This window comes from Lissotriton helveticus, chromosome 4_1, assembly GCF_964261635.1.
Source record: "Lissotriton helveticus chromosome 4_1, aLisHel1.1, whole genome shotgun sequence".
Lineage (NCBI taxonomy): Eukaryota > Metazoa > Chordata > Amphibia > Caudata > Salamandridae > Lissotriton > Lissotriton helveticus.
In genome coordinates, this window is record NC_136063.1 from 1,886,781,890 (window position 1) to 1,886,807,583 (window position 25,694).

The 25,694-nt window shown below is 44.6% G+C and overlaps 1 protein-coding gene and 1 long non-coding RNA gene across 5 annotated transcripts in view; one reads left to right on the forward strand and one right to left on the reverse strand.

The window, feature by feature from the left end:
• Positions 1-25,694, reverse strand: part of LOC144827733 (sodium- and chloride-dependent neutral and basic amino acid transporter B(0+)-like) — a 3,091,484-nt gene that overhangs the window by 1,074,953 nt on the left and 1,990,837 nt on the right. The gene's annotated exons all lie outside the window — the stretch shown is intronic.
• LOC144827732 (uncharacterized) lies at positions 21,232-23,686 on the forward strand. The gene is made up of 3 exons (XR_013610335.1): positions 21,232-21,456; positions 21,810-21,877; positions 23,560-23,686. It is a non-coding gene; the product is annotated as an uncharacterized LOC144827732 (long non-coding RNA).

The following is a 25,694-nucleotide window of genomic DNA, read 5'->3' on the forward strand; positions in this document are numbered from 1 at the left end:
GCATATGGCTTTCGGGACCGCCTATCAGCACTTAGAACGTATATCGCCATAGAGACTGTGTTTATTTATAATAATGTCCATTATCGGGGTGTATATTCACACTGGGGAGTGTGCATTATCACGGATAACGCCCATAATTAGGGGAACTGTAGGAGGGTGGATACTTGACTATGGTTACCCCAGATTTTTTGCCTAGTGTTTAGCTGGTTTTCGACTTAGTTGGCCTGGGATCCTGCTAATCAGGGCCCCATGCTATCTGCTCTCTCTTTAAAATGGACTCCATGTACCCTAGGTGCATAACTGATTGGATATTGGGTCACCTTATCAGCCCCTGTACAGTGTACTATAAGTCCCCAGGGCATAGGTGCATCCAAGGCCTACCAGGGGCTGCAGCATATCTTTTGCCACCCCTGAGTGGCTATCCAAACTGACACAACTGGCTGATCACTCAGCTGGGGCAAGGTCGTGTAATCACCCCTTGCTTAGATATATTATACCTATATCTAAACCTATATCTGGACACATATATATCTATAAGTCACTCCTATGGCAGGCCTTAACAATCCTGGAGGCAGAGTGCTTGGTTTTATGTGAGATGTGCTCTAGCATAAGCTGAGCCTGTCTGCAGCTTTCAGAACCATTTCCTTATAGCTGTTCCAGGGTATTGCCATACCATATACTCTTAGGTGCATTATAATCCTCAGGGTTATTGCTAACTTTGGTTTGGCTTTATCAAAACATGTCGTGTAAGGTGTCATACACTTTGGAATGCTACCCCCTCACCAGTTCTGGCGACGGGGGTAGCATTCCACCCTTCTAGAGGGAGAAGACATGTTACTTTACTTAAACGCGGTTAAATCTAACCAGAGCCTCAGCATCACAAAATAGATGCTGCTGTCAGGCGTTTAAATTTAAGCTCAAGGTGGTCCCACACCCACGATAGTACCCAGGCACTACTGTTACCTGCCCCTGGGAAGCCGGGTGCATAGGTCGTTTTCGGTGTCGGGTCGAAGTCTCGTTTACAATGGGAAAACAGGAAGAACTGCTGCTGGAAAGGAGAGTCGTTGATGTCGTGCAGGTTGAAGATGAAGATCTTGAAGAAGAGGACCTGAAAGCAGAGGGGACAGAGTCTGGGTTACTAGCCAGTGACCAGGAGCCTCAGGAGGTTACACCTCCCTGTGACAGGATACCTATTGTCCAGCTGCCTGGGCTGGAGTTTCGTCCAGCACCAGAAGGCCAGACTCTTGTCTGTGGCTAGTGGACTCCATTTTGTGATGCGTGTGCCCTTTTAAAATGGTTACCGGCAGTTGCAGCTTGTGCCATGTCACCCCCTGAGTAGGGTGGAATCATACCCCCCCTCCAGTACTGGAGAGGGGGTATGATTCCAAGATGTTTGACACCAAACACGACATGGTTTGGTGCAGCCATTCTCAAGATAGCATTTGCCCGCGAGCTATATAATGCACTTAAGAGTATATGGTATGGCTGCACTATAAACAACGTCGAAATCGATATAACAAAAGTTGCAGAGGGGCTCTGCTCATGCTGAGGGTCCCCCTCACACATAACCATGCACCCTGCCCTATATGTGTTGTATTAGGGTAGGATATAGTGAACCTATATCCCTGTAAGGGCTGCAAGCACCACCTTACCCAGGCTGCAGTAGCAGCCTGGTTGTGTCTTTTAGGTGGCTGTCCCATGGGGTAGCACAATATGTGCTTCAGCCCCTGGTAGGCCTCTGGGGTACCCATGCCCTAGGTACCTAAGGTACCATATGCTAGGGACTCACAGGGTGACCTTAGTATCCAATTAGATCTGTACCTAAGGTACTTACTCACAACAATTTAGCGAGGAAGAAGAGGAGCTGGGCTCCTGATTAGCAGGGCTACAGCTCGACTAGAGTCAGAAAGGAGCAAAAAGTTGGGGGCAACTATGCAGTAGATGGCAATCTCCTACAGTCGTGTAGGGGTCCAATCCATTCCCGGTGTTCTACCTGCAGGTCGAGAGTGGGAGCGAATCCTCGTGGCCATCACTCTCTCTCCTGCTGACTCGCTGCTCGTCAGTGGCCTCACCAGAGTTCCTCCACTTGCCCAGACACCTTCAGGGCCAACCCAGTGGAGCCGGTCACAGTCCTGGAATTTCTATGGCACCCCTCAGGGCGATTCTGGGCTCAGCGCCACCCACTGCTCGGCCCAGCTGCAGTTCCACACCACGCTGCAGACCCTGTGCTGAACCAGGGGCCACTCCGCCGTCTCATCTCACGTCTTTCACCGGGGCAGTGTTCACGGCCGGGCGAGGGAGCCGACTCCGAGCACCTCAGCCTTTACACTGCCACTCTTGAGGTTCCGTGAAAATCGTTACGACGTTTTGGGCATCGCCGAATATGGACGAGTGTGGTATCTATGAACCGTAAATGACGAGTTTAGTAAGTGTACGCGGTATCGCCATGCTACTCAGAAGAGTTCATCTCATTTACAGGTTTTTTCCAATGAACCCTCGGGTTCCATTTTAGATACGGCATCCATTTTGTTTCTTGCCCTCACGTTCCAAGCTTCACGGAAGAAGCATATCCCTGCAGTGCGTCTTTTATGAGTAGGGGGAGGATACTGCTAAAGCAGTTGCCTCCGCTCGAAGGTGATTCTGCCGTGCCGGTCTATTGTTACAGCCTCTCACGTGCTGGGATCAAGCCCTTTTAAGCTACGATTACGCATCCAATATTATCCTCACACTCTCTCCTCCCTGTTGTCTGACTTCCCTGCAGCTGTTCTTGTCTCTTTCTTTTGCTTATTTACAACTCAAGTGGAATGTACCTAATGGTGGGAAGATGTGCTTTTACAGTTGGAACTGGTGATGTTAATGTAATTATGTTCCGGGGTTCTGAATACATGAAAGCGATCCTTTTGAATTTTACTGTGGGAACTGAGCTGTAACCTTTTGCTTACATATTGTGCAATGACAAGATCTTGTATAAAAGAGAGCGACCCACAAATGCAATTGGAAGCAGGCTCTTGGAACCTACACTCTGTTGTACTTCCCATGACTTTTGCATCCCTGCAGTAATAAACGCTGATCTTTGACGCCGAAGGAAGTCTCCCGTGTCTCTGTCTTTAGTGCGCCAGAACAGGTATCCCACGAAGGTTTTAGGTGTTGTTCCCTGGCACCGCTGGGCCTTAAATAGTCCAGTCCTTCAGTTGGCGCCCAACGCGGGGCGACATCGGCGGTACCGGTCCAAAGCCTGACGATTGTGAGGAACTTCGTGTGAAATCTCCGAGGAAAAGGTGCACCCCGCTTCATCGATCCTGTTGTCGAAATAAGTGGTCCGAAGATTTTTCCCGCGAAGATTCACGCCTCCTGACGGCTGCGACGGACCGATGCCCTGACTGTCGACCTGTTTTCGACGCCTGGCGTAGACCTTTCGTACAGCGAGACGATAGACGGGCCTTCCTGGAGACGCCATTGAAGCTCTCAGTTAAGTATTTGTGGGTCGCTCCCAGTCCTTAGTTGTTGTTTCAGCTTGTTGAAGCTTTGTTGTTTGCATGGTTCCATTGCATTTGTGGTTCTTAGTTGTTGGTTCTTAGTTGTTATTTGACAGTTGCAATTGCCAAAAACCGAGGGTTTTGTCTTTCACGAAGATTCAGTACTTCGGTAACCCTTGAAGTTTGATACTAGGTTAGTGTGCACGATGCCTAGCCATAGTGGTTTTCTTGGTTTCTTTAAATGTTGCAACAAGGATTCCCGGTTGGAGGACTCGTGTCCGATACCTCCAGTTGGAACTCCGATATATGAGCTCTATAGTCGACATGGTGTGGGCCCTATTATATATAACAAATATTGGGTCCGTTACACGAAAAAAGATGGTGTCCTTAGTTGGCCACCGCACGGCAGTTTTGAACTTGCGATTTTAGATAATCTTGAAGCTAAATTGTTTAAAAAGAAAGCTAGGCCAGCTATGTTTGATTCCTTTCGGTTGTGGCGTAAAGAGGCCAAGCAGAAAGAAATCAAGCAGCTTAAAAAGAAACGAAGAGAAGGTATCGTTCCGATAATGCAAGTTGTACAACAATGTCAGCGAGATAAAGAAGAAAAAGAAATAGAAGTTTCTACTAGATTACATCATATGAGGATAGACAAATGTTATCCGGTTTTAGCAACTAGTCAGGATAAGAAAGAAGAGGATTCAAAGGAGGATCCCTTGTTAGCATATTTGATGAAATCGCCGCCCCCTTATGCGCAGGGTGCTACGGCCCCTGTAGTTCCTCCTGTAGTTCCTGCTGTAGTTCCGCCTGTTGTTCCTCCTGTTGTCCCTCCTGTTGTCCCGGCGGCTGCGGGTCAGCCCGTTGTTGGTCCTACGTTTGTCCCACCACCTGTCTCTATTCCTACTGCTCCTTTGCCTGTACCTTCTCAGCCTCTTGTCCCTGCCACCCCGACTATCTTGCCTGCTTCTGCTGTGTCTGCCGTCACTTCAAACGTTGTGGCTCCTGTTCTCCTTTCTCCTTCTGTTCGTAATCGTATCCCTAACACTGTTGCTACCCTTTATTCACCGCTTTCTGGTCAGTTATTTCCATCCGATACTTCTGAAACTCCCCAGAGACGGAGTCAGATCCCTAGTGGAAGGGAAAAAGAGACGTTAGTGACAATGGCACATAGGTGGATAAGACATCCTGCCAACTACCCTCCACGCATGGTTTTCGAGACGTTTTCTCAGTTTAATGAGCCAACACAGAGATTCGTGTTCGAAGAAATGTGTAACTTTTTGAGGGAACAATGGTATAATGACAATTTAGATAACGTACCGCCCGATATGATTGAACTTCAGAGTCAATTTTCGAGCGGTATGATTGTAGATGGCGATGTACGACGTGCCTTAGAGCGATTGTTATCCTTTAGATCCACAGTGCCTTCTCGCGTGTCATTTAATGATGACGACTTAGAAACTTGGAAAGCGGCTCCTGGTCAGTATCCTATGAGAGAAGTTCCGCCAGTATACATGCCAGGTGCTCCTGCTGCTAATCCTCCGATTTCTTCCACGTTTCCAAAGAGTTTGGATACACCTCCCATGGAAGCGATCAGAAGTCTTGCAGGTGAAACAATCTTTGCCTGATCCGCGTAAGAATCCAGCAGGTTATTATAAGGAGTTGTCCCAATTGGTAGATGCTACTATTATGAACCTTGCCGACATTGACATGCTGTTCGGTAATGTTGTACCACAGCCGGTTTGGGCGAAAATTCGTCAGGAAAATCATGCGAATGAGTTAGGCGGTGATTGGGCTGCACTAATAGCAGCTGATGGCCGACAAGTTGGTGGGGCTAAGCCTGAGCAGTTAATTACGGATCTGCCTCAGAGAATAATTACACTTATGAAAACTCTCATGCCAGCGATGAGGGTGAACTGGGATAAATTATCAGCTTGTAAGCAAAAGAAAGACGAGAGTGTCTCGGACTTCTTTACTAGGTTCGAGGAAGCATTTGTCGATCATAGTGGTCAGGATATGAGCACTGAGGGAGGTCAGCGGTTATTCGTTGATAAGTTCGTGCTGAATTTGTTACCTGAACTATGCAACAAATTGAAGAATTCAGAAAGTGCATGGGCTGTTTCAACCACTGCACAGATATTAGCGACGGCTCAATATTATGAGAATAGGGAAAAAGAAGAAAGTGATCGTGTAGATAAGAAAACGAAGGAGCTCAAAACGAAGGTTTTGTTGCAGCAAGCGTATCCTCCACGTTCAAATCAAAATGAGTCGCAACAGCAATATAGACCACAATCGCAATCCTCCAGAATACAGTCACGTCCTGACTCCTCTGACTTCAGATCTATGCTTGGGTATAACCAGTGTGCATATTGTAGAAGAGAGGGACATATAAAATATGATTGTCCGGCTTTACGTGATCGCCTTAATGGTGTATCGGCACGAGGGGGTCGTGGTGGTCCTCAACAAGCATCTCGAGGTAGAGGCCGCGGTACCTTTCAAAATCAGACTGAGCGCCCTAATACGTCCTCGGACGCGAATAATTGTTTTGACCAGCGAAATGTAAGGTCCGATAAATCAGCGCAGTATTATGCGGACGACTATTACATTGAACATGAGACTGTTGTAAACGATCGTTACTAGGACAGCCACCGACAGAGAGAGGGAGTAGTATCAGTTCCGGTTGATCAGAGTGGGCCTTACGTCGCAGTTGCTACATCTGGCGTAGTTGAGCCTTTTCTGTTAGACACTGGTGCGACGAAAAGTTCCATCATGCATTCGAAACTCCCTGGCGCACCTTTGTCCGGCTTAACAAATGTTTCCGTTGGATTCTCTGGCGCCCCTGTTAGCAATCCTGTCTCTAGCCCTTTGCCCCTTACAATTGGCCCTCGTGAGCTGGAGGCTCCATTGATTCTATCTACTGGTTGTGGTGAGAATCTTCTGGGCTTGGATTTGTTAAAACGGTTATATGCGACATTGTATTGCTCTCCTGAAGGAGTGGAGCTTACATTAGGTCGGAGAGTAATCTCTCCTATGTACTTGTCGATCGATAAACTCCCGCCGGAATTGAGCTCCCTTCCTGCGTCTCTATGGGCCACAGGTCCCAATGACGTGGGTCTCTTGGACATCCCACCTTATATGATCAAGCTGAAACCAAATGTGCGATTGCCACGTATACCACAGTATCGTATCTCCATGGAGGGAGAACGGGCGGTATTAACGATTGTACACGATCTGATCGAAAAGGACGTCGTTGAAGAAACTCGGGGAAATGTGTGTAATAGTCCTGTGTTACCCATTTTAAAATGAACTGATCCATCTAAACCTCCTGTGTACCGTTTCATAATCGATTTGAGAGAAGTAAATAAAATCGTGATTCCACAGTTCCCCGTGGTCCCTGATATCACGACTTTGTTGACCCTGATTCCAACGTCTGCCTCCTGGTTCACGGTGATCGACCTAAATAATGCTTTCTTTAGTATCCCGATTGCTGAGGAAAGCAGAGACCTATTCGGATTCTCATTAGGTGGTCGCAGTTTTAGACTGAAACGTGCACCACAGGGCTATTGTGAGAGTCCGTCGATCTACAGTCAAGCCCTTAAAAGTCAACTTGATTCATTTATATTACCGGCAGGCGCAGCCTTGATTCAGTACGTTGACGACCTGTTGGTCGCCGCTGATACCGAAGATATTTGTAGAACTGCTACAGTATCATTGTTGCGGCATTTATGTGACTTACATCACAAGGTGTCACCTTCCAAGCTGCAATATTGCTGCCAAGAAGTAACCTACTTAGGTCACTTATTGTCAAAAGAAGGGAGAAGGTTGACCCCAGAGAGAATTGCAGCGATTACCCGAATGACTGTGCCAAAAACTCAGAGAGATGTACGTGCCTTTCTAGGTATCACGTCATACTGCAGACAATGGATCCCAAATTTTTCACTATTGGCGAAACCATTGTTAGCTCTCACGTGCAAGGATGTTCCGACTCCTGTGCCATGGACTGAAGAGTGTCAAAAAGGTTTTTCTGAATTACGTGATGCGTTGTGTTCGGCTCCTGTGTTAGGTACTCCTGATTACAGTAAGCCATTTACACTGTACGTTCACGAGAGGGATGGTTGTGCGTTGAGTGTTCTGACGCAACAATTTGGTGACAAACAGCGCCCATGCGCATATTTTTCTTCGACCTTACCCAGTAGCTAGAGCTTTGCCGAGTTGTTTAAGAGCAACAGCGGCAGCTGCGGCGTCCATTCGACAGTCCGCAGGTCTGGTCATGGATAATATGCTTACGGTGATGGTTCCGCATGCAGTTGACACTCTTTTGAACCGAACGAAAACTCAACATTTGACGAGCGCAAGGTTGTCTGGGTATGAGCTGACGTTACTGGCTAGTCACATACGGATAAAACGGTGTAATGTGTTGAATCCAGCAACATTATTGCCGATCAACACGGAGTCAAGTGATGTAGCACCACATGACTGTTATCTGAGAACTGAAGAAGAAACGAAGGGTCGTATTGACCTAAAAGATACTCCATTGGTAGATCCCGATGGTACTTTGTATGTTGATGGTTCCTGTTTTAAGTTACCGAATGGTGATGTGACGACTGCGTATGCTGTAGTGACGTTGAGTACGATTGTGGAAACTGCGAGATTGAGTCAGAATTCGGCTCTGGCAGCTGAGTTGATTGCCTTGACGAGAGCGTGTGTGTTGTCTAGAGGAAAACGGGTGAATGTGTTTACAGACAGTCAGTATGCTTTTGGTGTGGCGCATAGTTTTGGGCGATTGTGGAAAGAAAGAGGATTTTTTACGTCGCATGGTACGAAGATTCAGCATGGACAGCTTGTGAATGACCTTTTAGATGCACTTACATTGCCTAAGCAGGTGGCCATAATTAAATGTAGTGCGCATCGAAAAGTGACAGATGATGTTGGTCATGGTAATGCGTTTGCAGACGAAACTGCTAAAGAGACAGCTAGAGATCTGACAAATCGAATGTACGTTGCGAATTCAGTAAGATGGCCAGCAGAGACTAGCATGTGTGAGGACACGGTTGAAAGTGTGAAGGAAATACAGAATGAGGCCACTGAAATGGAAAAGACTAAGTGGAAAGAAAGCACGGGAAAGTTAGACGAGAATGGATGTTGGGTTGACTTGTCAGAGAAACAGAGATGGATGTTACCGGATGCATATGTGCTTGCTGTTGTTACAATGGCCCATGGCGCAGCACATATTAGCTCGAAGGGCATATGCAAGTTATTGTCTCCTGTATGGAAGAATGATGGGATTACTAAATGTGCAGAGAGAGTGGTTAAGAATTGCATGGTATGTTTGATGCATAATCCCGGTAAGGGCACCCCCACTCCACCTGGTCATTTTGCCCCTCCTACATGTCCTTTCGAAGTTATCCAATTGGACTTCATCCATATGGAGAGATGCAACAATTTGAAGTATGTTTTGGTCGTAGTATGCGCATTCTCCAGATGGATTGAGGCTTACCCTCTTAAGGATAATACTGCCCTATCCACAGCTAAAATTCTGCTCAAAGAGTATTTCCCCAGGTACGGCATGCCTCGGATTGTATGGTCGGACAACGGAAGTGAGTTTGTGGGAAGTGTGATGAAGAGTGTGTGTCGTGGTTTAGGAATATCCCAAAAATTTCATAGTGCTAATCATCCTCAGTCAGCAGGTTTGGTGGAAGGATATAATGGCACCCTGAAATTGAAGCTTGCTAAAATCCAGGCAACGACTGGTTTATCATGGCCCGACGCTTTGCCTCTAGCTCTCTTATCGACCAGGGCTACTGTACACTCTCGAGTAGGGCTTAGCCCCAATGAGATTGTGTGCGGCCGCCCTGCGAACATTTGGGGGGTTCCGAGACCTAAAGAGTTTAACAGACTTGAATATCCAATGTTGATTGATTATCTATATGATCTGACTGCTAAATTGAGTTTGATTCATCAACAGGTCTTTGAGGCTCTGCCGTCACAAACAGAGGGTCCTGGTCATCGGCTCCAACCAGGGGACTGGGTCCTCACCCGTAATTTCGGACGAAAACGCCACCTTGAGCCGAGATTTGTGGGACCCTTCCAGGTGCTACTAGCCACGAGGACGGCGGTTCGGCTGGAGGGACGAAAACACTGGGTGCATGCCACCCACACCAAGAAGGTTCCGCTTCCTCTGCCGGCAGACACATGGATACGTAAAGGTTTTTCCTCGTCTGAAACTGACGTTCCCCAGCGTTTTGTCCCATTTAGCGAAGCTCAGCCCATAGGGAACACTTCAGTTTTATCTGACACCCCTGTTGATTCCTCCCAAACAATTTCCTTTCCTTCATCATTGGAGAATTCAAGTACTGAACAATTGCCTGAACAATCGAACACTCTTTCGCCATCCAATCCACTGTTTGAAGATCAGACTCGACCCGGAAGAAACCGATACTTTCTTCGTACACGCAATAAAGATGAATACATTTTTATTATTTTGATTTCAAAATACCCCCTCACATTTTGCCTTGACCATTGTGGACATTTTATTATGTATGCATTTCTTTTCCAGAACAGCTAGGAGACGTATATAAAATTGATTATTTAACTGATTAAAACCTGCCATCTGGGTTGGCCGTAGGGTCGCGCGGGTACTTCTTTCTGTTTAGCAGTTATTGACATTAGGTCAATTTCTTTTGTCGATTTCTGGGAACTCCTGGGAATTGATAATCGCTACTCAGAACGAAGTGCGTCAAGAACGTTGCGGACGGTTGTTAGAGGATGGAGTTCTCCAAGCTGTCGAAGCTAGAGGAAAAGACGGCGCAAAGATCTAAATTGTACACCACATTTCGAACAAAATGTTTTTTATTACAGGTTTTCATGTTGTTCCTAACTGTTTCTATGCTGCTGGTGGGTGGAGTATATTTTGGCTTTCAATCATTACTGCCTTCTGCCTTACCTACCTCTCCTTCTCATGATCTAAATTTCGTCTCTACTGTTTCTCCACATTCTTTTCACCTACTGCCCCAACATGAGCAAGTCAGACGTGCGGAATTTAGAAACAATTCCTTTGTGCAACTTTTGCATCAGCATCAGTTGGTGGTAAATACTACAAATTGTTGGGTGTGTGGGCTAATGCCACATACCATGGACAGGGGTATCCCATATTTGGTTCTTCCGTACAGCCCCCAAGGGTCTGCTCGGGCATTCCAAATCATGTTCCGTAGTGCACTAGATTCCTACCCCCATCGAGAGCCACGCTCAGCAAGCTTTGGTCCTGGCCCGTACCATAAGTCTCTGGCGACAGCGATTGCTGATCTAGATAGTGACATTTTTGATGCTTCGCTCATCCCAGAGGAGGAAGTGCAGGCCTATAAGTACCTTAGTGAGGCTGAGTATAGTATATCAGTGGGTGATAGACAGCTTAAAAGCTCATCTCCAATCTGGATTGTACCTCACCTAGGCCACTTTTGTCTGCAAGGTCGTGGCCGAAATCCAAGAGCCCAGCTTGGGAAGAGTGCTTGTGTGGATACTTACGTTCTACCGATGCTCTCTTCCCCTGTCTTTCTGACTGCCAAGGGTACCTATTTTGTATGTTATGACCGAGCATATACGTGGTTACCTCATGACTTCTCAGGTACCTGCTATATTGCAAATCTCTTGCCCCCGACTTTCACTGTTGCTGCCGACTATCACAAAATCAGAGTTGTGATAGGTGTCATTAGTAAAGAGGATACTTCCGGTCAAGAAGCAGGAGATTTCTTCAAGGGTTTTCTACCGTTTTGGGGCCCTATGGTCAATAGCAGAAATCTGAGACAGTTAACTCGTGTAGTAGAGTCAACCGCTAACATAACTGCAAGCGCCCTTGGTAATCTGACAGCAGAGCTTCAAGCGGATAGTCTTATGACGTTACAGAACCGTATGGTTCTAGACATTGTTCTAGCAGATAGAGGTGATGTGTGCAAGGTCATCCATTCGAGCTGCTGCATATTCATACCGGATAACGCCCCAACGGTTTATCAAGCCATCTCCAAGTTGCACAAAATCTCGGAGTCCATACACGTGGACGAGGGAGATTGGACGCTTCTAGGATGGTTTTGGGGTCTAATGTCGACTTGGGGTTGGAAGATTCTGATGGTTATAGGGGTTGTTGTGACGTTTCTGTTCACGTGTTGTCTTTGTGTACAGTGTGGTCCTGCTTTATGTGGCCTTTGTGCTACAACGTGTATAAGAAGGCCATCTGTTATCAAAGAGGCATTGATGGATAGAATTATGTTCCAACAACATCTGAATGATCTGATGAGAATCGAGATTGACTCCGACTTCGACTAGTTCTTGCCTACATGAGGGCAAAAGGAGCGTCTGAGGTTCCGTGAAAATCGTTACGACGTTTTGGGCATCGCCGAATATGGACGAGTGTGGTATCTATGAACCGTAAATGACGAGTTTAGTAAGTGTACGCGGTATCGCCATGCTACTCAGAAGAGTTCATCTCATTTACAGGTTTTTTCCAATGAACCCTCGGGTTCCATTTTAGATACGGCATCCGTTTTGTTTATTGCCCTCACGTAGTCAGCGAACAGGCAACTGTCCGCATCGTGACCTTTTGTTCCCAAGCTTCACGGAAGAAGCATATGCCTTTTCATGCGTCTTTTATGAGTAGGGGGAGGATACTGCTAAAGCAGTTGCCTCCGCTCGAAGGTGATTCTGCCGTGCCGGTCTATTGTTACAGCCTCGCACGTGCTGGGATCAAGCCCTTTTAAGCTACGATTACGCATCCAATATTATCCTCACACTCTTTCCTCCCTGTTGTCTGACTTCCCTGCAGCTGTTCTTGTCTCTTTCTTTTGCTTATTTACAACTCAAGTGGAATGTACCTAATGGTGGGAAGATGTGCTTTTACAGTTGGAACTGGTGATGTTAATGTAATTATGTTCCGGGGTTCTGAATACATGAAAGCGATCCTTTTGAATTTTACTGTGGGAACTGAGCTGTAACCTTTTGCTTACATATTGTGCAATGACAAGATCTTGTATAAAAGAGAGCGACCCACAAATGCAATTGGAAGCAGGCTCTTGGAACCTACACTCTGTTGTACTTCCCATGACTTTTGCATCCCTGCAGTAATAAACGCTGATCTTTGACGCCGAAGGAAGTCTCCCGTGTCTCTGTCTTTAGTGCGCCAGAACAGGTATCCCACGAAGGTTTTAGGTGTTGTTCCCTGGCACCGCTGGGCCTTAAATAGTCCAGTCCTTCACTCTGGAGCACTGATACGCTGCACGCCAGGCCATAAAATTATTCATAATCTGTCCGGTGGGTGGCATGGCAGCTTAGTGGTCCTGGGCCAGTTGCATGGCATCCGTTTAGCGGCCGCCAAACTTGAAAACATCCTCCCAGTCTTTTTGCAGTGTTGCAAAGCACATGGTTTGAACTGAAATCAAGAAAGGTATGTCCAGTTACGACCAATGTGAGTACGGAAACTTGGGAACTTATATCTATGATGTTCGATTGACTTTTGTCACACTTTTTCATTATTTTCAATAGAAATGGATGCCACAAAGTATCAAGAGCTTCTGGATTATGTAAGCCATAATGTGTATCCTGAAGGTTTCAGTAAAATGAAGAAGAATGCATTACGTAGACTGGCTAAGAAATTCACCATTGATGGTACTCTAATTTTCCAACTATTTTTTTTTTAATTACAATTTAATTATAGACATTTTAAATCGAATTGGGTACTTGCTTGAAATGATCAATATGAATTGTAAATCATGTAGCTGATACATAAAAGTCACAACTTTGGTGCTAACAACTATTGCATAGTACATTTGGTTTATTTATATACAATGTTATGGGCCTCATTTCGATGTTGGTGCGGCGTAGGGACTCCCCATCCTAAAATGTTGTCTGTGTGGATTATCATGTTCCCTCCACTCCCTGCCACAAGGGTGGCAGGGAGGAACATTGGTGGCTCTTAGCGGGCCCCCCTTCATCACTGGCCCTTCTGCTTGGGTTGGGCACCTATGGTGCCCCCCCAACATATCCCTGTACCAAGTAACAGTCACAGCATGGTGCCTGTCATGTAGTACATGGAGATGTTTCACATCCCTGTTTTCCATTGCGGCGTGTGCATCATGGTAGCTTGTGTTACGGCCGGTTGAGAAAAGGGAGGTTCAGACATGCATAGTTACTTAAAAATCTTTTGCTTTGTCCTTTTGGTTTTTACAATAGATGGTAACTTGTTATACACTGGTAAAGAAAATAAGTCAAAAGTTGTCATTGGCGGAGAAGCTGCCCAAAAATTTTTGGAGGAATTTCATTCATCTCTCATTGGTGGCCATTCAGGAATCAACAAAACAAAAAAAAGTATTAGCACGCGATTTTATTGGCCAAAGATGACAATTGATATTGAACAATGGGTGAGTTACAAATGTCCTAGCCTTTCAAAACAATTTGTTGTCAACTAAAAATCTCACTTGTTATTATGTCTTATAAGCCATTCTTAATAGCCTATTTATTTTTGTGTTTACTATCTCAAATTTTAACTCTCTCATTCTCTTGCTCATGCGTCTGTTGTCCCATCCATTGGTGTTTATTACATTTACAGTATTTCTTTAACCTATCCATTATGCCATTGTGTGCACCAATCTAATGACGCTGTTTTGTAAAGATATGTTCTTTAGAAATCTATTTATTTTGCAGGTGAACTTTAAATAATGTATTTTACCACAAGGAAGTGTGTCAGGCACTAGTTTTGGAGGGGATGCTATTTTTATGCACACTGTCTACATTAGAGTTACGAAGTCAAAACGTAGTTGTGAATTTATTCTTTTTGTGACTCCATTTAACATTTTTTTTGAGAGATCTTTATTTCTTCATTTTCAGATCAAAGAGTGTGATATTTGCCAAAAGGAACAACCTGCACTCCAGATTTGCTCTGAATTGAAACCAATCAAAGTATGTTGTATATGTGTTGTGTTTTGCTTTATGACATTACAGCTCGGTTGGCATGATTTGAAATATTTAATATAAATGTTGGAGACCTGAAATAAATGCAACATTTGTAAAGAATAATTGATTTGGGAAATTTTGAGATTTGATTAAATTTATTTTTCATTTGTATATGAACAGGTGGAAGACGTTTGGGAACCTGTAGGAGTGGATTTGATGGGACCTTTACCGACTACTCCTACAGGATACAAATATATTCTGACAGCAACAGACTATTTTTCGAAATGGGTTGAGGCATTTCCACTAAAATCGAAGACTGCAGCCGAGGTTGCTTCCAGACTGTTGCAAATGTACTTACGCCATGGAAGTCCGAAAAGGGTTCTGTCAGACCAAGGCCGGGAGTTTGTCAATGAAGTCAGTTTCCAATTTAGGCCTTACATTTCGATAATGCAATTAGGAGAATAACACTTTATGTAAATTCTGGACATAGTCATATCTATATAGAAATGCCATGATTAATTATTATACAAGACCAATTAGCCATCTGTCATATTTAATGACAGTGCTAATTGCTAAATTGCTCGGCACCCTTTCATTCAGTGGATGATTGCACCATTGGGGTTACAATCCTTTGTTACTGTTTTAGAGAGCAGGTCCACACTATTTGGTACTCACTTATCAGTGTTATGCAAATTTCTTCACGAGTGAAGCAAGTCATGTACCATTTTTATAACCCATTCTTTACAACCGTTTATATTTGACACTTACGGGCCGATTAGGATGGCGGTGAATCCGCATCCTCCGGCCTGGAGGATGCGGATTCACCGCCGCGGCCACAGAAAACACCCACCGCCAGATTAGGATGGCGGTGGGATTGCGGTGGGACCAGCGGCGGACGACAGGTCCGTCCGCCGCTGATCCACGGTGTGTGTAAGGCCATTTGGTGACGGTGTCTGCAAGACACTGTCAGCCAAATTAGGATGTGCGGTGTAACATGCTTTTCCACAGCGGATTTTCCGCTGTGGAAAAGCATGTGGTCTTTGGTGTTTGGGGGCCCATTGTGGGCCCCCAGGGTTTGGGGGGTGGGGGTGCACATGGGGGGTATTTATTGTACCCCCCAGCATTTCCATGCCCAAAGCGGCAGGCACCGCGCGGTGCCTGCCGCTTTGTGCATGTAAATGTAAAACATGGTTTTTAACCTTGCGGCGGGAGCAGCACCCGCCGCAAGGTTAAAGATACAGGATGTGACCGCCAGGGTGGCGGTCACATCCTAATTGCACCGGAGGGACCGCCGATGCCCCTGCAGACGGTCCCTCCACCTCGGGGGTGGCGGACGGACGCAGGTCCGTCCGCAATCCTAATAGGCCCCCTAGTTAGGTCGCTTTTTATATTTATCATACAGATTATACTCAAAATTAATTAAAGTCCAAAACGCACCATTATCTAATACTGTAGGTGTCTGTTTGCTATTGTCTAGCCCTGTTAGTCGGATAGTGCTTTTTAAGGTACTGTTAAACATCTGTGTTCTAAATATTTACAATTTGCTTACATTTCAGGCAATAACATATAAATATGTATTTTTCAGGTTAATTCTGAGCTATCAAGGCTCTTAGAAATCGAGCGTTCTGTAAGTGCAGCATATCATCCACAGACAAATGGTTTAGATGAGCGCACTAATGCTAGCATTGAAAGGTAAAGCTAATTCTGATTCTTTTTTGTATGCACATGTTGATATGCAATTTATTTATAAAATATTTTCTCTTTAATATTGATAGGTTTGCAAGTAATATACTGCCATTAACTATTATGCCACATGCTAATCTTTTGTTATTTTACAGCACGTTGTCTAAATACGTGAATGAGCACCAAAACGACTGGGATTTATTTTTGGATCATGCATTGTTTGCTTTACGATCAAAGCCACATACCACAACAAAAGTTTCCCCTTTCCAACTTATGTACGGCTGAGAAGCACGATTTCCAAGTGAGGTCTCCGAGGATCTGGTATGGAATTTTTATTGTGTTTTTAATGTAAAGAATTTTTACAATGTTGCTTTTTGGTTGTCAGTGATTACTCCAAAGTCTGTTTTAATATGCATATTGTTATTTTGTAATTATACATACATTCACTTGCTGGATACTTTTTAACTTTAGACAATGTTGCCCTGCTTTTATCAAACTACAACTGTTGGCAGATAGATCACAGACTGTGCAAATTGCGAAATTTCTGAAATTGATGGTCAAAATTAGGAAAACAATGGATGGTTTTTAAATATCCTGTAATTATTTAAATTTTTATACTGCTAAATTTTATGCTGTCACTTATGTGCTTTTATGGTTAATTGATTTTATACCGAATAAAGCGTATTCTGGTTCTGATTCTGATATATGAAATCTAATTTCTCTGTGTGTATAGTTTCTTTTCTTTAGCGTAACTTTTATTTACAATAAAGCAAGTTATTTTACTTTGTTTTAATTTTTATATAATAATGCAGTTTTATATAACGAAAATGAGTGATTGCGTTTTATGTTTCCTTTAATAGCTTGAGTTTATACTCCCAACTGAAAGTGAATATGCCGGCATTATCGTTGAAAACAAAATAAAAAAAGCAGAGTTGCAGAGGCAGACAAAACAGAATATTGAGGTTGCCCAGGAAAAGCAAAAAGAAAAATTTAAAAAGAGAGTTTCCCAAAAATATAAGCCATGCACCTTCAGAGATGGACAATTAGTGCTTCTGAAAAATTGCAGGAAAGCTACAAGAAAAGGAGGCATTTTGGAACATAAATTTACTGGACCATACACTATTGCTGAAATCCAAGGAAAGCGCGTTAAATTGCTTAATGATCGCAATATCCTTTTACGTACAACACACAATCTCGACATGTTGAGGCCTTATAAGTCGAGCGTCAAAGGTAAACAATGTAAAGTAATGTTTTGGTTATGCAATGTGAGATAATTGGATGTGTTTTGGAATAATATACTATCAACATATGTAAATGTCTCCTTAATTTGGTGAAAAGGTATTAGGTTGAGCAGGAGAACGTGACGCTGACTTTCTCCAAAAGATATGTTTTTAAAAGTACGGTATTTTAAACAAGGTATTATTGAATAGTATTTTTTCTTTGTGTAGGGTTTTGTGTTTGGATGGTGGAGTAGTCTGTTTTCCCAACTGAGTTTTTGTCAACCTCAAAATCAATATTTTTCAGGAAGCATGACCAATCATGAATCGCCTGAATCTCTTCCCACTGCCTTTCTGTGCCGGCCTTTTCGACACAGAAAGACTGTGGGAATCTGTTTTTGGGGGGCCCCATCAGGGCCCACATGGGTGCAAGGCCTCCGGATGGCAGTCTAGTAGGCACCTATGGTGCCCCCGTTGAGCCCTGCACCCCGGCAAAAGTAATTTGTTTGGTGTGACTGTCAGTTTTGAAGTTTATGTAGGTGTCTTTAAAACTTGTTTTAACTTATGTTTCTCACTTATGTTTCCACAGACTTAAAAGATTCGGGATCTAAGACCAGGCAATCACTTTTGGATGTGTGGAAGAAACCAGTGATGGGACGCTTGGAAGCAATAGTGTCCGACATAAAACTGTATGATTTTTCCTTTTGTTCACTCAAAACGCCCCAATGGATTGTTGATGAGGTTGGTTTCTATAACATCGATAGTCAGTATAGTATGTCTCGCCACCGCCGCGCTCACGCCTGTCTGTTGGTCCTTGCTCCAGCAGATTTGTAATCATGCACTACTTAACTAAGTGTAATTCTTTTTTTTTAGGTAATCGATGCGTACCTTAGCAAATTATGTATGTCACGATCCAATGTACGTATATTTTCATAAATATCACACACAGATGTACACCAAGATAACAATTGTTTTACAATGTGTGTAATGATGTCCTTTTATTTTAACCTTAGTGTTTTGCACTTTCTGCAACAGTGTCATCCTCTATCTTCCTGGGCAAATACCGGTCGCCTGTTTTCCGGGTACATACGTACAAAGTCTTCTTGAGAAATTGGAGGTGCCCTTTCCCAAATACAGTTTCCATTATCTATTTAGTACTTTTAAGATTGCAAAATAATAAAATTCACAAACTTTACAAATTGATCACTATTTGTGACAACAATGTAACATCTTTATTGTTTTATTCTGATTTACAAACTCTAATATTTTACATAACCTTTCATATGTCTCTAAAGGGATTTCCTACAGGCACTGGAGCATCCTGACTATGAGCTTTGGGAATTAGTGGTTGATTCTAACATAAAGCAACAGGACAACTACAATTGTGGTGTTTTTTGCATGCTGGTAATGATAAATTCCTATTAATATTATAAACCTTAATTTGTTTTTGTTATCAAAGTGAATAATTGATCATATTCTCGAATGAGAGATTACTGAAGTTAATTATGGTTTTTAGAATTCTAGTGGTCAAAATACTCGTCAAACTATGGCTTTTTCGGTGCGGTTTTCTTCGAGTTCACGTGGCCACAGGCACGCGCTTTTGGGCCATAAACTTTCACGGCCATATGTTCCCCAGCTCCAGCACCTCCCCTCTCTTTCCCCGCACACAGCCTTACTCGGATTTCTCCTCCCCCTCCCCAGCCAGCTTCCCCCAGGCCGTGTTCCCTCCCACCTTTCCTCCTCTCTGTCCCTCTCTCTCCGTACATCCTTTAACTTTGTCCACCTTCTCCTTTATCTCAGCTCCCGTCTTTCTCGCTGATCTCCTTGTACTTTCTCACATGCCATCCCCTGTCTCATGTTTCTCACCGGTTCTGTCCCTTTTCACCTCTCTTTCACCTGTCTCCCACCATTGTTACTGCTTTGTCTGTCCCACCTGGTTGTCTCAATATCGCATACCTATATCTCACCTTTCCTCAGTTGGTTTTTCTACCCTTTCTCTGTCCGCATAATTATGTATTTGCCGCATTTTCAGGATAATCCACCACCTGCTGCTCAGTTTTCAACATAGTTAAAGTCCGTGCAGGCAGTTCTGATGAGATTCCTATGAAAAGTTATAGTACGTCAGCATATGTCTCAAAGTCGAGAACCAAAGGCGAAAATTCTCCAAGTTATTATTAAATCATTGGTGCCTCTTAAAACTTGTGCTGTTCCTCGTGGCTGCTTGCAGGAATTTTATTCAAACCATCCCTCCCACAGGCTTCCCCAGCGTGCGCTCGGCCGGCCTCCCTTCTCCTCCCCCCTAATAACCACCCCCTCCCTCTCCATCACGGCCACAGGCCGTGACTCGCATCTGCTTCTCCTGCCCACCCCCGTTGCGCTCTCCCCAGGTCCCCCTTGCCTACATAACATTTGGTCTTGTGCTGGAGTATCTGTCATCTTTTGCGGTATTTTTTAACCCTCTTCTCCTCCTTTATCTCAGCTCCCGTCTTTCTCGCTGATCTCCTTGTACTTTCTCACATGCCATCCCCTGTCTCACGTTTCTCACCGGTTCTGTCCCTTTTCACATGCTTTGCCCTGCTACTCCATAACCTGGTTTTCGACCCTGCTATGCCGAGTCTTGTGGTTCAGTGGACGAATGCAACCACAGTAGCGGCCTGTGTTCACCTCATGGTCACAGGTTCAAATATTGGTGGCTCCACTCAGCCTTTCATCCTTCTGAGGACTCCCTCTCTCTCTCCTCACTCACCTCTCTCTCGCCTCTCTCCCCTCTCCTCACTCACCCCTCTCCTCGCTCTCTCCAGGCCTGACTCTCTCCTCCCCTCTCACCACCACTCTCCCCTATCAACACCACTCTCCTCACCACTCTCCCCTCTCCTAATTGCATTTTTTCACGGCCGCCAGGCCGTGACACCACATCAAAGGGCTTCTCCTCCCCTAATTATTTTTTTACGGCCAGCCGGCCGTACTTTAAGTTTCACGCCCGCCATACAACATACAACCACACATACAACCACACGCACAACCACATCAGTGCACGTTTTCACCAGTCACACACACACCACCAGCTGTCGGTGCATGCTTTCACCAGGCACAAACCACCAGCATCAGTGCACGCTTTCACCAGGCACACACAACACCAGCCGTCAGTGCACGCTTCCACCAGGCACACACACCAGCAGCCGGCAGTGCACACTTCCACCACAGCACCACTCAGCACCACCACAGCACCACTCAGCACCACTACAGCATCACTCAGGGGCACCACAACATCACTATGCGCTACAACAGCATCAATCTGTGCAACCATTCAACAACAACTGCTTCAAATATTTTCTGTCAATGTTTCAAGCTTTATTACAAATGTCATAAAAATATGTTAAATGTTTTCACTTCTGTTCTTGTTAAAACATTGTAATTTCTCAGATTAATACATGTACGACAGGGGAAAACTAAACATGTACCTTTACTAATGCTATAGATGTAACATTTGCTAACTTTATAACTATTGGCATTTCTAATAACAAAATGAATACTTTTATATTTTGAAAAACATAAACAAAAATTATTATTTTTTACATTTTACACAACAAAAGCTCAAACTTTTCTATTGCGAGACCTATTGCATTGCAAATGCTTGTTGTTATTGGAGTACTTATAAATAGTAAAGAAGGCTATGACCATAAACAATAACAGGTGAGGGCAAATTCACTAATGAAATAGTTTAAACAGTCCGCCACATGATGCATGGATTTTAGGGGTGCACCACATGCTGCCTATTAGGGATTTCACTTCAGAAATCCGTCCGGATGAGGCCGTAGAGCCTGTTGGAAGCAGAGCAGTATTCCCCTCAGATTATCTCTCTGACCACTAGTATGGTCCTAATGCGGTTGGCCGGAGACCTCTGATGATGGCTTTCCAACCGATATCATATTGAGACCAATTGTTTTTACGTCCATTTCACTTTAACTTGTTCATTTGGATAACATATACATTTTACTCTACTTTTAATTGATGAAAGTAAAACTTTCAACTGTGTTCTCAGTTTGCAGATTTTTACATCAGTCAACAGCCAGTTCCAGAGATTTTAATAAATTCTACATTTATGGAGGATTTTAGATTCAAAATTGCAATGGATCTAATGGAGTCATCAGGTTTGAGTTTAACATTTCATGTCTCAATTTTATAAATGTGTCATGCCTTTGGGTCAACAGAATGTTTTGATGATTTTGGTAGCTATTTTTATTTCTTCAACGTTTTTAAAAGTACACAGCATACATTTTGTACATTATATTACATATAGTACGGTATAGCAATTATGTTTTTGAGTATGTTAAAAGGTCATTTTTCTTGCCAATAGAAAGAGTTTTTAACAGTTGTGACTCTGTCACAGCAATATCAAGTCTTAGGAATAAACTTAGAAACATGTACCAGATGCCCAGAGATAAGTTTACGTTTTTTACTTTTCCTGCTAAGATGTGCTGATCTACCTCAATATTACATTTAGATTCTGTCGAAGATTTCTGCGGTGTCTGCAACGAAATAACTTCCGACGTAGGTCAGGAAAACATTATGGTAAATATACACAATTATTTTTAATAGGAACAATTGTAGAGGTCTGGCTAAAGATACTTTCAAATTTCCGTTTAATTTTAAATGTATTTATTCGTTTTCCTAAAAACAAAGAACCCCACAGGGGCAATTGTATCATCGTAATAAAGTGACTCATACATTGCAAAGACAGCCTCTTAGCAAGGCTAGGCATAGCGGTAACCGAAAGTCCAAAAAGAAGAAAGCACTGAGAGATCCCAAACAGAGTCCATCGTGCTATTTGCTGCCCCTGTTGAGAACCAAAACCCCACAACCCCCTCTCCATCCGGCATCCCCTGAACGGTCTTCATTGAGTACCTTTACAATGGTCCCAGAGCCCTCAACCATTTCCTTAGGCTGTGGGCAGGTCCTTTCATAGCTCCGGCAGACGCAGCATCCTCAGATATTGAGGCAGGGTAATTTCGTGAAATTGAGCTGAGAGAAGGTGTAGGAATGGGCTCCAAATTTTCTGGAAGGTGTCAGTGGAGTTGTTCAAGGTAGCAGTGATGCGCTCCATTACCAGTATGGACCTGAGCCTATGAAGCCAACCCATGTCTACGGGGGGGAGGGGAGGAGCCTGAATGCGTGAGGACATTTTCTAGTGCTGCACCCATGTCCATGTCGTTCCCTAGGCAGAGCTGGCCCTTGCTGCCTCCGACCCCCCGCTGCTTTTGGTGCCCCTTGCTCCTCTAAGGTGCTATCACGGCGTCATGGGGTACCCTTGCCACCCCACTTGCTGCTCTCGTTAGCTCTAGCCAGTCTCTGCTTGCAGCGCTGTGCCTTTGAATGGCCCAATGTATCCGGGCACGGGATCGGCAGTTACTTGTGGCTGGGCGTCTCTCCGCTGTGTTGCTCTGCTGGGCCCTGGGCTCGGCACTGCTCTTTGCAGCTACAGTGCCACCTCTGCGGGGGGCCCCAGCTTCACTGTGCCCAGCCCTTGTCTCCAGCCTGACACCGCGCCTACTCCAGACCCCGGCCACCTCAGCCCCTCACTCTCATAGTACACAGGAAGAGACTTCTCCGGAGGTCCTCAGGGCCGACAATCTCTTCACTCGCCCCAACGCAAATCCGCACACACCTGTGCTGGCTGCCCCGTGTCCTGCGGGTGATAGGGCCTCTTTGAGCTTGTGTGCTCTGTCCCCCTAACTGTGGCTCTCCGGCTTAGTGCTGTGCCAGGCGACTGTTGAGGGTCTTTCTGAAGGTGTTCAAAGAGGGGGCGTGTCTGAGGTCTTGTGGTAGGTTGTTCCATGTCTTGGCTACGATGTGGGAGAAGGATCTTGCTCCTGCTCTGGCTCTGTGGGCGCGCGTGGTTTTGGCTACTGCAAGGTTGGAGGAACGTAGAGGGATCTGATTTTCTGGTGGAAGTAGGTTCTGAGCTTGTTGCCACTGACTGGGGACTGTGTGAAATGTGGAACAAGTATGCATTTACCATGCTAGGAAAGAGCACTGGCACTGGGGACCTTGTAAGCATGAACGAAGTGACTTTATGTGAAAGTTGCTTTAGATATCAGTCACAAACTATGGTTGACCATTTCAAATAAGTGCAGTTTCCTACAGATTTTTTTCACAAACTCTGAAAACTAATTTCAGTTTACAAATGAAAAAAACATGTTTACCTGTTTACAATGCAAAGTGAATACATTTTTTTTTTACTATCTTTCCAACAGGCACTATGTAAACAATGCTGCAGATGGATACATATTGAATGCATTCGAAAAGATGCAACATCCTTGTTACATCAAGAAGTTTTCAAATGTAGCAAATGTATTTAATGAACAAGTTACTTACCGTCGGTAAAGATGTGTTCGCATGTGAGCTGTAGATCACATGATTTGCATAATTGTGCCATCTAGTTTTGGTTACGGATGTTCAAAAGTAGTTTTTCTTTGAAGTAGTCTTTCCAGTCACGAGGTTAGGTGACTCCTTCTTTTGTTGATAGTGCGCATGGGCATCAATTTCATTGTTAGACTGTTTTCCCGCAAGAGGTTGAGAATGCAGTATATAAGTGTAGTACAGAGTTGTCAATGCGTATGTTAAGTAAATAATAACAACTGCAACAACCACAGGTGTCGGGGGAGGTGGGAGGGCACATGTGAATCCACAGCTCTACATTCCAAGAACAGATGCTTACACTGATAATGACCAAGATCTCAACTGTGTTCTCAGTTTGCAGTACTGTGAGAGAAGTAAAGAAACCTTCTCAGTGAAGTGAAATGAGTTATTCTGATACATTGAAACTATTTTCACAACTTGTTTACTGTAATATCGTTGTTTGAGGTGCTCATTTTATTTTTTCTGATACATTGGAAATATTTTTACAACTTCTTTACTGTAATATCGGTGTTTGTGGTGCTCACATTTATTATTTTTTGATACATGCAAACTATTTTTACAACTTGTTTACTGTAATATCAGAGTTTGTGGTGATTATTCTAAATTCTATTTTTGGATATCCAGAACACAATATTGTACTTCAGTGAAAATTATTTTGAAAACATTTGAAAAATAAATTATTAGAGTGTGATTATGTATTCTTTTTAGTGCTTTATTAAAAATATGCTGGGGCATGGTCACTTTCATTGCCATGACGGACACCGCCAGCAAATAAACTGCCTGTATAAGCTCCACAGCGGCCCCTCGCCAGGCACACCAGAAGCGGGGAGTGGTCAGATACATACCACGCCAGATAGGAAACCTCCCTAACATGCCGTGCCAACTCAGGGGTAATGAGACAATAACCCAGCCGAGTATAAGTTCCCGTCGCCGAGGTGTAGCAGGAGAAGAGTCTGGATCCCGAGTGTCTTTACCTACATACTCCAGGGTATAAATGTTAGATCCCTTCTCAACAAGAGGAGAAGGAGTGCTTTGGTAAAGGGCACATGGTTACAATAGTTAGAGTTGCAAAAGTCCAAGACAGAAGAAACCAGTCCCCAGGAGAGGAAAGAGGAAAGAGGGAAGGAGGGGGGGGCGGGCAGGGAGCTGGGAAGCGGGTCAGATCTGGCAGATCAGCAGTGGGAGTGAAAAAACCTCGTGGGGGCCCAAGACGGTAGAGTACACGGTCTCCAAGCTTAGATGGGGTCTCATAGTCATAAATTGAAGTCTGGGCGCCATTTTAGAGTCAGGCAAGTCCCAGGTACCTGGGCGCAATTAACCCTGGGCACAATGGCCGCCATCTTAGGGTCAGGCAGCTGGGTTCAGGTCGGCCCGTGCCGAATCCCCCAGAGTCAGGGTATATTCCGAGGCACACACTCTCAATGTCAGGGAGGCCCTCAGCATCCGTGGGAGACCCCAACCACAAACATCAGAGGTCTCCTACTGGTGCGCCCTGCAGGGGCTATGTATTGACCGCTACAGGCAGGCAGTTGCGCTGATTGTTATCATGCTGCGATAGCCACTGGATAGATGGGAGTCTTTGTCGCTTTTTTATTTCAGAGTGCTGGGTTGGAGTTAATTGGATGCTGGGTTGGAGATGGGTGGATGCTGGGTTGGGGATGGATGGATGCTGGGTTGGGGATGGATGGATGCTGGGTTGGGGATGGATGGATGCTGGGCTGGGGATGGATGGATGCTGGGTTAGAGATGGATGGATGCTGGGTTGTGGATGGATGGATGCTGGGTGGTGGATAGATGGATGCTGGGTTGGGGATGGCTGGATGCTGGGCTGGGGATGGATGGATGCAGGGTTAGAGATGGATAGATGCTGGGTTGGAGATGGATGGATGCTGGGTTGGGGATGGATGGATGCTGGGTTGGAGATGGATGGATGCTGGGTTTTGGCATGGATGGATGCTGGGTTGGGCAT